A 14,367-nucleotide genomic window follows, 5' to 3' on the forward strand; every position below is an offset into this window, starting at 1 on the left:
TTTCAAATGTGTGTCAGTAAATGCTAGGTAGTGACCTGACCCCAAAGTATATTTTATGTGCATGCTGTTCACTGTCTTTTTTTTTTCTGAGGAGAGCTAATATGTAACTAAACTGACACCGCTTATGTGCACTCAAAGCACGCAGAAACAAAATAAAGCAATACATGTGCATCTGCTGAATAAGAAGTAAAGGAGGAAGGAAAGAGAAAAAGAGAAAAAAATGGAGGGTGATGTGGAGAACAGAAGGAAGGTATTGGTCAAGCGTACAGGGTATCAACAAAGCGGTGCAAAGGCTTGTCACTCTTGGTCACTGTGCTTACTGCTTGGTGACTGGGGAGGAATGTGCTGGTCATTCATGCCCCAGAATAGGCGTTGCTCTTTTGCCCCTTCCTCCCTGTGCAACACTATTGTATCAGCAAGAACATTGTTCAAGAGGTCCCTTTGTCCCTTTAGACTTTTGGAGGTCCCTTTTCAGGACATCTACCAAGACCCCCAGTGCAGTCAGGCCAGAGCTGTTCCTCCAACAGCTGTCTGGGATAAAGCTGAAGTCACTCTAAGCTGGCTTTCATTTGAGCCAATGCATTGCAGATGTTTATCTTTCAGAACTAGACTGCTGGCTTGGTGGCTGTTTGGTAAATGATAATGCTGACTTATCTGGCTGACTTGATGCAGCTATGTGCTTCTGTTTTTGGGGTCTTACTCATGGTTGACCCCTAGTAAAAAGCCAGTTTCCAATGTGATTGAATTCAGCTCCAGCTTAGGGGCCGCAGTAAGGCCTTCCCAGTGTTCTGCTGGGTAGATTTTCAATGCGAAAAAGTCTGGCCTCCCCCTTTTCAATGTTTACAAGGTCAAGGTTGAAGGGTCAGTGTTTCTGGCTTAGTTAAATTGGCATGGGCTTTTTTGGCAAAGGATTACCAACGTGGTTACTGCTTGATGTTTAACGTCACTTTTATCGAGGGCAGGAGAATAATGTGGGGACAAGCGAAGGATTTAGGGCCGAAGGCAGACAATTGAAGCATCTCAATAGATATCGAACCCAGTGGTGGGGATTTGCATAACCTGGTCAGAGGCAGATAGGGTAGAAAAACTCTCTCTTGAAGCTGACAGTCTGAAGGATCATTTGAGTGATTTATGTAGGAAATTGTATTTGCAAAGCAAGGGAGATAATTTAATAAAGCAAGGCCTGGCGTAGTCCTCAAGATCAGAGGGCTCTTTGCTGAAAAATGATACAGCCTCCTGTGTCAGGGGATTGTCAGATAAAGAAGACCAATATTTACCGTGGATTTGTGCTCCTTCCATTTCCTGTCTTGGTTTTACTATTATCTTGAAGAGTATTTTTTTTAAAAAAATGAGCAAACATATTATATGCATAAATATAAATGTTTAATATATGCAAATGCGACCTGTTTCATTTCCTTTATGCAAATGGTGTATCATTATTATTAGCAAAAATTATGAGAATATCAGTGAATCACTAGCCAGCTATAACTACAGTGGTGAAAAATCACACAATTACAGAGAGGAGAGAAAGCACTAAGAAACCAGATAAGTTTATGTACATCAGGCTCATAACATCAATCCTTGACAGATAATTAGGCTCTTTATTTAAAGCCTTTACAGTTTGGCAAGGGACATGTCTTCCAAACACATTCCAGTAAGAGTCACATCACGGGAGATGAGCTGAAATGTGTGAAGGATGCTGACCTTTGTTTGTATTGCTGCATAAAAATAAATGAAATGGACAGAATTGGCATTGGACTGCTCAAGTGGAGTGCTTCGAGACCTTGCCTTTATTAGATGTAAAAAAGAATAAGTAGCCATATAAATATATAGACTTGTGACAAATTAAAAGAAAGCTTGAACCCATGACTTTTACAATGAGGGGATCTATGGCTCTGTTAAGCTGTGGGCACATTATGCTGGCATGGTTTGGGACCATTTGTCCTCTTAGAGGGAAGAGTCAGTGCAGTACAAAGCTATTCTGAGCTATCACTTTAACCTACGATGACTCACTGATATCCTTACAGGAGTAGTTACTTCCATCCCCATGACATTTGCCATAGTGATGGAAGAAATGAACTATGTTTAGCATGGTTATTGTAGCAAAGCATATATTTTGTGTACTTTGTAGAAGCTGTACCAGCGCCTTTAGTAAGCAAGCTTATTTTAAGCCTATTTTAGTACAATTTAAATGCCTCCATAACAGAGTAAAAAAATGTCACAGAATCAATGTGAAATGTCACAAGGGTTGTAAAACCTATGTGATTTTAAAATGAAAAGTATTATTTTAGCTTTAAGAAATTTGTGGCATTTTAAGGGACAGATTCAACACTTAGAAAATCCAAGAAATGCTTGTGATGTATAAGCTTTGCCAAAAATGTGCAGTTAGCAGCTTATAAAGATTCTGCATCCAATCTTGGCAAACTACAGTTAATTTAACTGTAGCCACTAAATTGTAAGTCTGTTTCTGGTAATAGAGAGTAGCTTTTCTGGTGCTCTTTCACAGTTTATCAATAATACATCCTTAATACTTTTGGTTGGCAGTTCCATAGTTTGCTTACTTAAGTTACATCCATAGTAGTGACACAGCACTACTACATATTCAGGGTATTTTCTGGGTATAACACTGGCTGATTACATTGTTTTAATGGAGCAAAGAGGTCTTTTTGGAGCACAAGGATGTAATTCAGTTAGAGAAGTATATCAACAAGCTCACTAATTGTTGTAATGCATTAGAACAGATTAGATTTGCTGTTGTTTTGGACATAAGAGCTTGAATATAATGTAGCAAGGTTAACCTCTGTGGAGCCAAGTATTCTTCTAACTAGTAATGACTTCATGAATTTCAATACAATTACATTTTTAATAATTAGAGAACAAATATTCAAAGAGGTCCCACATTATAGAGGTATCATTATGTATACTAACATTTAAATATTTACTGATATTTTTCTCTCCAATCTTTCTGAGTTAACTTCAATAATCACTTCCTCCAAACCATCAACGTGTCTTTTAGGTCCTACCATTAATTAATGTTTCAACATTAAATATGATCAATCTACCTCTATTAATAAAATACGCACCATAGGCCTTTGAGGTGGCGGTAATTAAACCACTCCTTAAAATGCTGTCACTTGATCCAGCTGTCTTAGCTAATGACAGGTCAATCTCTAACCTTTCTTCATTTCTAAAAATCTTGAAAGAGTGGTTGTCAAATAGCTAATGGATCGTCTACAGAGGAATGGTTTATTTAAGAGTCTGAGTCAGGTTTCAGAGCTCATCACAGTACAGAAACAGTACTGGTGAAGGTTACAAATTGTCTTCTTGTGAACTCATCTCTGTGCTTGTCCTGCTAGACCTAGGTGCAGTGTTCAATACTGTTGACCGTAATATTTTAACACAGAGATCGGAGCATCCCATAGGTATTAAAGGTACTGCACATCAGTGGTTTTAGTCGTGTCTAACGGTTAATTATGGAGTTGCACACGGTTCTATCCCAGGACCAGTTATATTTACATTATACATGCTATACATTATGAGAATGCAAAGCATATATTTTCATTGCTATGTAGATGATACCCAGCTTTATCTATCCCACAAGCCAGATCTCATATCTGTAGAAAGGGAGGCAAAGCCCTCAAGCCCTTCTTCTGAAGAACTACCTTAAAGTTTGGGAGACAGACATCCTCTCTACTTTCAAGGTCAGCCTTAAAACTTTCCTTTTTGATCAAGCTTATGGTTAGGGCTGGATCTGGTGACCTTGATGGCTGTCCATTCCTGAGCCTGGTTCTGTCAAACATTACTTCCTGTTAAAAGGGAGATTTTCTTCTCATTGTCACCGAGTGTTTGCTCACAGGGGGGCTGTCTGAATGTTGGGGTGTTTTTTCTTATATTTTAGGGTCCTTACATTCTAATAAAAATGCTCCAAGGTGACTGTTGTGACCTGGCGCTATATAAATAAAACAGAAAAAATTATTTTGTTGTTCCTCAATAATATTAATGGATAGTTGAAGAAATGTATGTTTTCCTTTGATTTGTAATACATTTGTTTTTCTTTAGGCATTATTATCAAAACATAGACATAGACAAAGTACATATCAACTGACTTTTTATTTCTACCAGAGAAAATTTTTACCAAGACAATTTTACTTTTACTTGAATACAGTTTTTGGTAATCTTCCCATTTCTGTTCATATGGTTCAATGGGTCATTGAGTACTTTGAAGTGTATAAAAATTATGTGATATACACTGTGGTCTTTGTGGTCACTGCATCTTAGCCCAGCGAAACACCTGAGAGATTTTGAACTTATTAAACGCTGCTCTCTCCCACAGATATCAAATCACCAAGTAGGGGAATATCCTTGGAAAGGAGTCCCATTTCTCTGCCGGGGTTTCAGAGACTTATAGAATTAATATTAAGATATTTAATATTACTAACTAGTATATTTAAGTGCACAGTTTCACATATTTAGCATCTTTGAGAACTGTTGTGCTACCTTTACATCAAATCCCCACATGCCTTTTTGCATGTGCACTTTACATACAAGGCCAGTGGAAGCATTGAGAGAGAGTTGGTCTCAGTAAATGTTGAATGTCAGCAGAGTTAGTTTCCCTCTCCTTCTGCAGTAGGTCTGTTAATGTTTAGAGTCAGGGGGCCCAGGGGACCCTAAATCCCATGGACACAAAGAGCCTCTGTTTGCTGGCATGGTCACATCTGCCTAGTGACTCTGTTTGTATGTAGGGAGCACTCTATAGGCCATCAGAGGGGCCTGCTGCAACTGCCCTACTTCCATAATACCACTCTGTGTGCACTGCTCTGACCAGTGGGCTTCGCTTAATGACATTATACCACATGCGCATTAAATTCGCTGTCACATAACACCATTCTTCTCAAGATTCTAGCAGAAATGTAACATCATCAAAATCCAGCTGTAGTGACACATTGAGTTAGAAACATTATTGTTTTGTTCATAAAATTACACAGATAGGACAAAAATAAAGGATCACACCATTACAATGTCATTGCAAGTATTAAAGGAAATGCAAATGACTATCTTAAGGAAATCCATTTCAATGCACCATATCGGTCTTATCATTTTCTGAAAGGCATTTCACCTATTTAAACCTGACATAAAGAGTCACAGCAAGGAGAATGTTGCACATTTGGCTTAATGTGGTGTCTTTGAATAACAGATGTTAGCTCGCTGAATTGCATTTTAGTGTTTCTTTCTGTGATGAAGGTTCTTAAAGGTGAAATTAAAGCTTTAGATGTAATGCTTAACTGAATGTCATTTTTCATGAAGCTTTTAAAAAGAAGTACCACAAGGACTCACTCTTGTTTATCGGGGCCTCCTCACCCAGCAATGAAATATACATACACCTTTGAAGCGATTAGTATTGCTATTGACATGGTAAACAATGATTAAAAATATGTGCCTTTTAATGGGCTCCAGCCCTGCCAATCAGATAGTGCGATGCCTAGTCAGCGGTGCAATAAATCATTCGGTCTGGCCAGTGGAAACCAGGACCACTGAGTACATGGATGACTCGATATCAAGATATCAGTGAAAGCCTTTGTTTAGTCCACTGCAGCAAATTAGACACGCTAAAGTGCTGGGCTAATATACACACTGCAATCTTCTCTGACCTACACAGACTGAATTTAGCACATGGGATTCCTCATAAAGCAGAAGTTTTATTCCAGCTGGTTACACAGATTGAATGTGGCCCGAATGAGAGGATGTCCAGAAAGGCCATTGGCTGGAATGAAAATAATCTGTTAAATGAGACAGTGTTGCTGTCATACAGCCAATCACATGGCAAAGTTAGCATTCGGGCCACTTAGAGTGAGCTGGGCTGTATTTAACCAGTTGTAATCATGTCTCAAAAACATTCACGAAAATTTTTTTGAGTCCAGTCGACCTTTGACCTTGTTTATATGGTACAAGATAAAACCCTGAAACAACAATGGTGAGTGGCCAGTAAAATGTACTCCGCCTGCACCATACACAGAAAGCAGTGGCACTCTGGGGACAAAGTGGAGAAGACCTTTCAGGTGGCCACAATGACAGGAGAGATTGGATGAGGTCAGGGTGGTTTGATACTATCCTATTGGGGCTTTAATTGCTCATACAGAGGCTATAGGGGCCTTCTGTGAAAAGAAGGTAATTTATGACTGGCAGGGTGAGGTTACAGAGGCGAATGTCCCCTTAAAAGAGAGGTATGCATGCCTGAGCCCTCTCCTGAGCTCAAGTGGCTCGGAAGATAGCAATTGAGCTACTTGGGAGGTAGAGCAGCAGTCTCTTTTTCTTTCCCACTCTCTCATTCTTTCTGTCCTCTCGCTAACTCCGCTCGGCTGCTCCCTTGCATGTCCTAGATCAGCTCATCTGGGTGTGCTACGGCAGGATATCAATCTTAATGAAGCTGCCAGGCCAGTGTCGTATCAACTTTAGACTACAGGCCTTGATAAGCATACCAATTCTCTTTAACAATACCCAGGGTAATAACCAGGACAATAAGGTCTCACAAAGGATGGAGTGTGGAGACATCTGAATTTTATGGGTGCTGTGTGTGTATGTGTGTGAGAAAGAGAGAGTGATGGAGAGGTCACATAAATTGTCTAACAGTGGATGTGTGAAGCAGAAGGATGTATTTTAAATTATACGTACAATAATTATACATATATGATGTGCAAGATGTAAACACATTAAAGCAAAGCCAGAAATGAAGAGCAGGGAAGCTGTGTTGTAAGACTCATGCGAGCTTTACCTGTACCACATTATAAAAAAAGAACTTAAACATTACAAGCTGTATAAGCTACAGGTCACTGAGAGAATTTTCTCCTGTGCATTAGAGCTATTAGGTTTTCCTCATCATTATTCAGCTTCCAATGATGTCACTGAGATGATTCAAATGATGTTGTGTTTACAGTATGGTTTTTATCTCCACAGCCAGATAGGTCTGGAGTGGGGAACGTGGGCGCCTGCCTGCTGGCTGCTTCTGATTTGGAGGGCGTTGGAGGACAATGTATGACTGTGTGACTGTTTGTCTGAGTGCATCTGGGGGGTTTGGTCACATGAGGCCAAGATGAACACTTGTGGTCTTTAATTTATTGTGGTGGGTTTTATGTAGCTGTGACTATCGCACACATTAGCATCATTACTCGGCTTTCATCAGCGGAGTTTCTCTTAGATTAAAACAAGAAGGAGAGAAAAAAAATATGCAAGCCACAAGCATGTTTCAGCGGGATGGGGTGGAGCTGGGGGGGGATTTCCATTCTGACTTTCTCGCAAGGGCAATCAGAAGACATGTGGTTGGACTTTTGATGTCAGCCTCAAAGAATTTGTTTGCACAAATAGTTCAAATGCTGACTCCACTCATGTAACTCAGCTATGCTGAGCTATCTTGCATCACCTTCTTCATGTAAGCTAATCATAGACATCACTTTAGAATTCCAGTGCAAAAACAACGGTGCTAAATCTAGTCATGATTAAGTCATCTGTATCCATTTGGAGCACCAACCAGAAATATTCCTGCAAACAGTCCATGTTGCACACAAATATAATTTTCTGCTTATTGTGGCATAATTTCCACACAGAGCAGGCAGAGGGGGTCAAACAGTACTTTACCTCTTAATGTGAGCTAAACAACCAACAAGCATCCTCCCCAAAAAACATTTTTTACATTTTTGTCCAACTCTGAAATCAGCCTAAATGCCAAGCTGGATGATATAATTCTCCAAAAAATGTATATACTGCACTTAGGAGTATATACTTACCCTTTTAAACACACAGAGGAAATAGGTTACTTGTACAGTCTTGAAGGCTCAAGGAACTTCTTCCTCAAGTGTTTGACACTGATAAAGAAACAATAAACACATCTCTTCGGTATGGATATACAAACAATTCACACATTTGATATGATCAATGGGAAGATAAATAAGACGGGGAGAGCATTTTATGCTACGCATCCTGAATCTGTGAGACCAGTTAATGCAGTCCAGTGTGCGGACAGTCTGGCTCAGCTGGACATATGAGATATTTATAGATCCGTCTTCCCTGTGGATTGATTGTCCAGTGTGTTGTTCTTTATTGATCCAAGTTTCAGGAAACAAACACACCGCAGGTCAGACATCCACACACAGCCTGGGAATATGGACACTGTAGAATTATTGTATTGAGGCAGTTGAAGTAGGGGTAGGGGAAATCAGCTGCATATTGATACAGTGTATTTCATTTAGATGCAGCGTGCGATACTCTTGGGGCTTGAGGGCTGACATTCAAATTAGGGTTTGGAAGCAGAGATTTAAATCTAGATAAATTATAGCCCTCTGAGCAGCTGAATGTCCTGCACATGGCTCTTCTCGCTCCTCTTTTGTTCCACCGATGTCTGGGGGGCCATCTTCCACTGTGGGTGCAAGGTGGCACCGTGTTGCATTTTAATTTCTCTTGTTTTTAGGCAGCAGACTCCATCACTGTCAATGGCCCAAATAATAACGTTTTATCGGTGCACACAGTGCAGCTTACTGACGCTACTCAGCAATAAAGATGAGGTAGAGACAGACACAGGGGAAGAGAAAGAGAGGCCTCAGTGCCCCCGCTGCTATAATTTAGGGCACTCTTATCTATGCCATCAGCTCAGATTGTAATTCAAGAAGCAACAGTGTGGAGGGCCCGGTCCTTTTTATGCACAGCCATTATAGGAGCAGTGAGATGCAGTAGTGGCTTTTAGCACAGGAGATGCCAGACATAGATGGGTCGTCCAAGTGTTTTACAATTGAATGTGCTAAACTACTGCCACCATGCAGCCACACAGGCAGCCAAGCATAGGCCCTGATTCAGGTCTTTCTCTCCCCCTCCTGCTGTCCTCTGCTCTAGGCCTCAGTGATGGGCAGAGAGGACTGAGCTGTTATCCCCTCTGGTAATTACCACCATTAAAGCTAATCCTGGTCCAATTCAGGCTGCTTTTGTTTTGAGCTTTATCTCTTCAGTGCTGGAGAGTTTCTCCTTTCAGAGCCGCACACAAAGACACAGTTTTTAGAGTTGGTAATTATCTGTTATATTCCTACTGCTGGGAATAGGATGAAAAAATACCCGGGATGGACAGGAGCATATCTCCTCTTTTTCTTTTTTTCTCTCTCTTTCTCTTTCGCTGAATCTCTCCATCTTTCCCCGTACTTCTGTCTTACTTTCGCAGTCTTTCTCCCCCTTTTTCTCTCTCACCTTTATTTCATTCACGAGAATTTAAAATAAAAAGTAATTGTTAAATTCTTTGCTGGATGTTATTGAGAGATTAACGAGATTGAGCGTGGATTTATCAATCTCTGTGACAATGCTGCGATAAATGTAATTACAGTCAGTACTTATTAGCATGATGGTAATGCTGGCCTCTAATTTTCCGCTGTAATTGCAGCTCTATTTTTATGAGGTGTTAACTGCTATTAATCACATTGATGATTCGGTAAATGTAGCGCAAAGATTTCCATTCAATTCCATTTCCTCTGACCTATCTCTCAGCAGATCTGTCTCTTATCAAAGGAATTAAAGATCATTGTTACATAAAAAGAAGAAAAGGATCACTTTCCATGCAGAACTTGTTTTAATGGATTTTTCTTTCACCCTTCTCCCCCAAATCAAACTCATGTCATAATTTTCAATTTGCCAGTTTTACTTAGTCTATTTTCACCAGCAGGGTGTCACTTTAACATTCGCAGTTGACAATTTGCCAGCTCATAACATAAATACAATGATAAATATATGTGTGTGTGATGGAAGGTCTGCTGCCCTAATCAGTGTTGGTAGGGGGATACAGTGTCTTGCATGCCACATTAATGCCAGTAACAGTATTCTACCCATCATACCAGTTAGGTATCACACACTGGTCTTCAACCCCTATATGAGAGGAATGGCTGCTGGTGCACATCTTTAATAAGCACCATCTGACTAGTAAAATCAGCAACAGAGTGGGTGTGATAGGCAGCATGAATCCAAATGCCCTTGTTATATCCAGAGACACACACACCACCAGCTTTCTTCCAGCATGTCGTTACTTTGTTTCAAATGCCCACTCACAGCTCATCCTCACTCCAGATGGCGCTTCCACTTCCTGGTCGCAGGCCTGCTGTGCTGGGACCTTCTGCGATTGGCCGACCCACCTGCTTCCCCGCTACCTTAGAGATGATTGACAAAAGCCTTCCCCAAACAGAGACCCTTCTGCCGCTGACATTCTGTTGTTGAGTGACAGCCCCCGTGGTGTTGGTGTCCCCGCTGATGTTTTTGGGCATGACATCATTAGTTTTTCTCCATCAAACAGCTGTTCCTTATTCCCGGTGTTCAACATGAAGTGTCCGATTCCACACTTTGGTGTAAACAGTAATGACTGGGCTTTGCATTCTTTGCACAATTCAAAACCTCCTCAAAATGTTGCACTTTTGTTGAAAAGCAAAAAATATACATAGGCCACCCTTACTCACCAAAACAGCAAAAAACCAAGCAACCAACAAGTTTAATTAGTACATTATAGGGGTTTTGTTGTACATATTGCCACTTAAATTCTATAATAGCTAGGCCAAATCAATCTGCATTTATTGTCCTTACACTGTTATAAAAACAATACAAACAACAACTCCATAAATTTCTCAGCTGGACAGTTTTCGCAGAGATGTTGTAATACAGCGGATTGTGTTTTTCTGGTCACATGATATATTTACAGCCTAAAGCATAATATATCCGTCGGCTTCTTCTTTCCTCAGTAGAGAAGGAATAAGGGAATGCCACCTGTGTTGACAGCACCAGCTGATGAGGCTGAGTGACAGGAAGAGGAGTAAGTGGTCAGCTCATCGGAGGCTGCAGCAGCGTGGTCCTCACGTCTTGGCCAGATGGTTGGCTTCAGGTGCACGTGTGTTGGTCTGTGTGGCTCAGGAGTCTCAACAATAGAAGGAAAGCAGACATCAGTCTCTGAATATCCCAGAGGAGCAGTCTACACAGGTAGCTAATGGATACGCTGCCTCAAACACCCGTGGGCATCCTTGGGCAATGCACTGGCAGGGCACCAGCAGGAATCATGCCTGTCATCATTCAGGCCAAAGGCAGAGGAAGACAGAATGAGAGTCTTTTATATGTATATATTATTTATTATTGCTATTTTTTAGTGGTTAAAAAGAGACTTGGATACTGCCCCGATCCTTAAAGGAGAAAACAAATAAATAAAAAGCTCTTTTTCTTCAGCTGTCATCCACTTAATGCTGACCTGACACAAACGCAGAGACACAAATGATTCCAATTTGCAGGACCAGCCTCAAGCCCCGGCAGTTGTTTTATAGGCTAACCGAAGCCACTCCAGTCCGTCTAATTATTGAAACCATTTTGAAGGGACTTTGTTTTATGTCGTTGTCACCTCATTCCAGACAGCTTGTGACCACAAGGCATTTGAATTGTTATGGTGTTTGTGTATGGTTTTTTTTTTCCACTTTTGTAAATCTGATTATAAAGTATGTTTCCTATTCTGCCCAGATTAGCCATCTGGCTGTGGGACACGGGGAGGGAATCTCTCTGCTTGTTAGGGACTGGCTTTCACAGTTCTCCCTCCGCTAAGCTCAAAGCTCGCTGAGTGACACCGCTGCCCACTCACACAGACAAAAATATCCTGCTAACTGGATGGCATATGTGAGACATTCACCACAGGGTACAGCTCTGTGTGTTTCGGTGTGTGTACAACAGAAAGAGGCTGCGGGTGAATGAAAAAAGAAGAAAGGAGAAAGAAAAAATAGACCGATAAGTGTCTTTTCTCCCCTCTTTTTAAGGAATAATACTTTGTCAAGTAGAGAGTGGGGGTGGAATTAACGTACGTTTGGAGGAAGCTTGGCTGATGGCTTTCCTAGATAAACAGCACCTCTCAAATCAAAGTCCGGGGCATCTTTCCCAAGAGGTTTATGTGGGAAAGTGTGAATATTTGTCCAAACTTGGTGCTGAAAGCTGTGAGCAGTGAGCACATGTGGGAAAGGTGGGCTGAGTATGTTGGGCAAATTGGACTGTGTCAGCTCTGCCTGCTAAACTCTTCAGCTGGTCTAATTGAACTTGACATGGTTTTACTTATGTGGCTTCCTCCTTGGCTTGGTCTCTGCTAGTCTTCTCACTCATGCTTCAGTCATTAGAAAAGTTCATCTCATTGTCCTTCTGACCTTCTAAAAAAAACAGAGTGAGGGAAACGGTGGCACCTCTGTGATCTAAAATAAATTATCTCTTTGCTGCAAAACATTAGGCCCGGCTGGAAAGTGTGAAATCTCCTAAAATACTGGTGAAAAAACTAAGCCGAGCAGATGATTAAGCTGTCACTATATTTTGAGTCTTTTCACACTTTTGAAAACTGATTTTTTTTTTTTCAACTTTCTTTGCCAATCAGAAAAGTGTCTTTTCTCGCTTTTAAATGAATAATACCTTGTTATTTCGGGTGTCAGGGAGAAGTGGAATTAACTTACATCTGAAGAAAACTTTGCTGGCGCCTTTCCTAGATAAACTGTACCTCCACATGAAAGCCCGGGGCATCTTTCCTCCAGTTTTATGTGATAAATCCAGACTTGTTCTTCCTCTGATGTATTAAAAACAAGGCATTTAAAGAACACTCCAAAAAAGAAAAAGAAAAACCCTCATAGCTGGCTCATTTTGTATGAAAATAAAATGCAGTAGTTACAGTCAAAGGATACCTCTGTTTTAAAAAAGCACCATATCAACAGGGGGCGCCACACTGCAAACCCTACTATAAAATACTGTACATTGCAGCAAAGTGAGGAAATGCTCCAGAGAGACAGCTGTGTGTTTATTCACTTGCGCACCCACACTCAGACTCCCACACAAGGCATTTAGTGACTGCTAAGAGTTAAAAACAAATCACCTCTCTGACATTTACGCAGGGCTGCTGCTTCTTTTCAGATGCTCTGTGGGATATGACAATACCCGCGGCAGGAGAGGTATTGAAAAGATTTCTGGGGAGACAGGAAGCCTCCACTAGCATGGTGCACCTGGACTACCTAAACAACCAGCACAAAAAGACCCACTTGATTGAGTGAATGTGAGAGGACAATGAGCACAATAAAATAAATGGAGTGGTGAAACAATGCCAAATGATGTCACCTGGCAGTCAACTGGACCCCTGCCACACTGCCAGTTTGGTTGGCCCGTACTGTCTGTTACAAGTCACTTACTCTGTACCTTGTTTGTGCTCCAATTTTCCCACTACAGAGAAACATTTTTTTTTTGCCTTTGGCTGAAAAGGCACCATGAGTGAAAAGGCTTTAATTCTTGCTATTTGGATGGCTTACCAATGCAATTTTTCAAAACACACTTCACAGATACTACTGGTGCCATCAAAGACCCCCAGAGGAACATTAGCATAGAGGAGTGTTTATACTTTGCATTGATAGTCCATTTACTCTGGCAAACATCAAAGAGCAGAAGATCAGCTTTGTTGAATGTCATTTACTGTGGCATGAGATGTTTTGATGAAACAAGCTGAATAAGGTTATCTCCATGCCTCTTCTCCGCTGAGAGGAAACAGCAGAGAGACTGCATCGGCTGAAGCTACAAAATAACATAATCAAATATAGATATATATATTTTTTTTTTTTAAAAAAGGAAGTTGATCTTGACATCCTTGGCTGATAAGATTTCAGCTTTGCCCATAAGCAATAAATAGCTCCACGTGGAAAAAGAGCTGAAAATATCCTCCTCTGCACAGTAAACTAGTGCCATATTGTGGGACAGACTACGCCTTAACAACATCACTCACTGCCAAGATTGACTAACATATGCCAAGATGTTACTACCTTACTAATCCTTATGCAGCTGCTAATCACTGCGGCCACATTCTCAGCACTTTGCTGTTCTGCATCCAGGTTGACTGATTTGATGAGTATCAGATAGCCTGGGCCTAAGCTTCCTGTGTTGCCTCTCCATTTGGTTCCCATTTAACCTGTCTCACAGCCAATAAAAGACCAAGTCAATTACAACAAACCGGGAACTTCATATGCAGGAAATAGGCCAATTACATTAAACCCTGTGAGTTCCTACAGCCAGTGAGCTAGGGGTTAAAAGGAAAAAAAAAAGAAAAGAGTAAAAAAAGGGGAAAATATGTAAAGAGGCAGGGAGTCAAGCAGGAATGAGAGCAGTTTTGGGTTTCAATCTGCCAGTTAATCTTCAAATAGCAAGCCGGCAGTGTGCTGGTCACTGATAAAGGCCCTGGTCTGTCATCACACAGCCTCACCTCCAGTCACTCAGCCCTCCTGTCAGGACGTCATCTGGAATCTGGGAAACAGCTAAGGGCAAGGAGAGAAAGGCCACAGAGAGAGACAGCAGGCAGAGGGGAAGATCCGT

The sequence above is a fragment of the Maylandia zebra genome, linkage group LG19, assembly GCF_041146795.1.
Source record: "Maylandia zebra isolate NMK-2024a linkage group LG19, Mzebra_GT3a, whole genome shotgun sequence".
Taxonomy (NCBI): domain Eukaryota; kingdom Metazoa; phylum Chordata; class Actinopteri; order Cichliformes; family Cichlidae; genus Maylandia; species Maylandia zebra.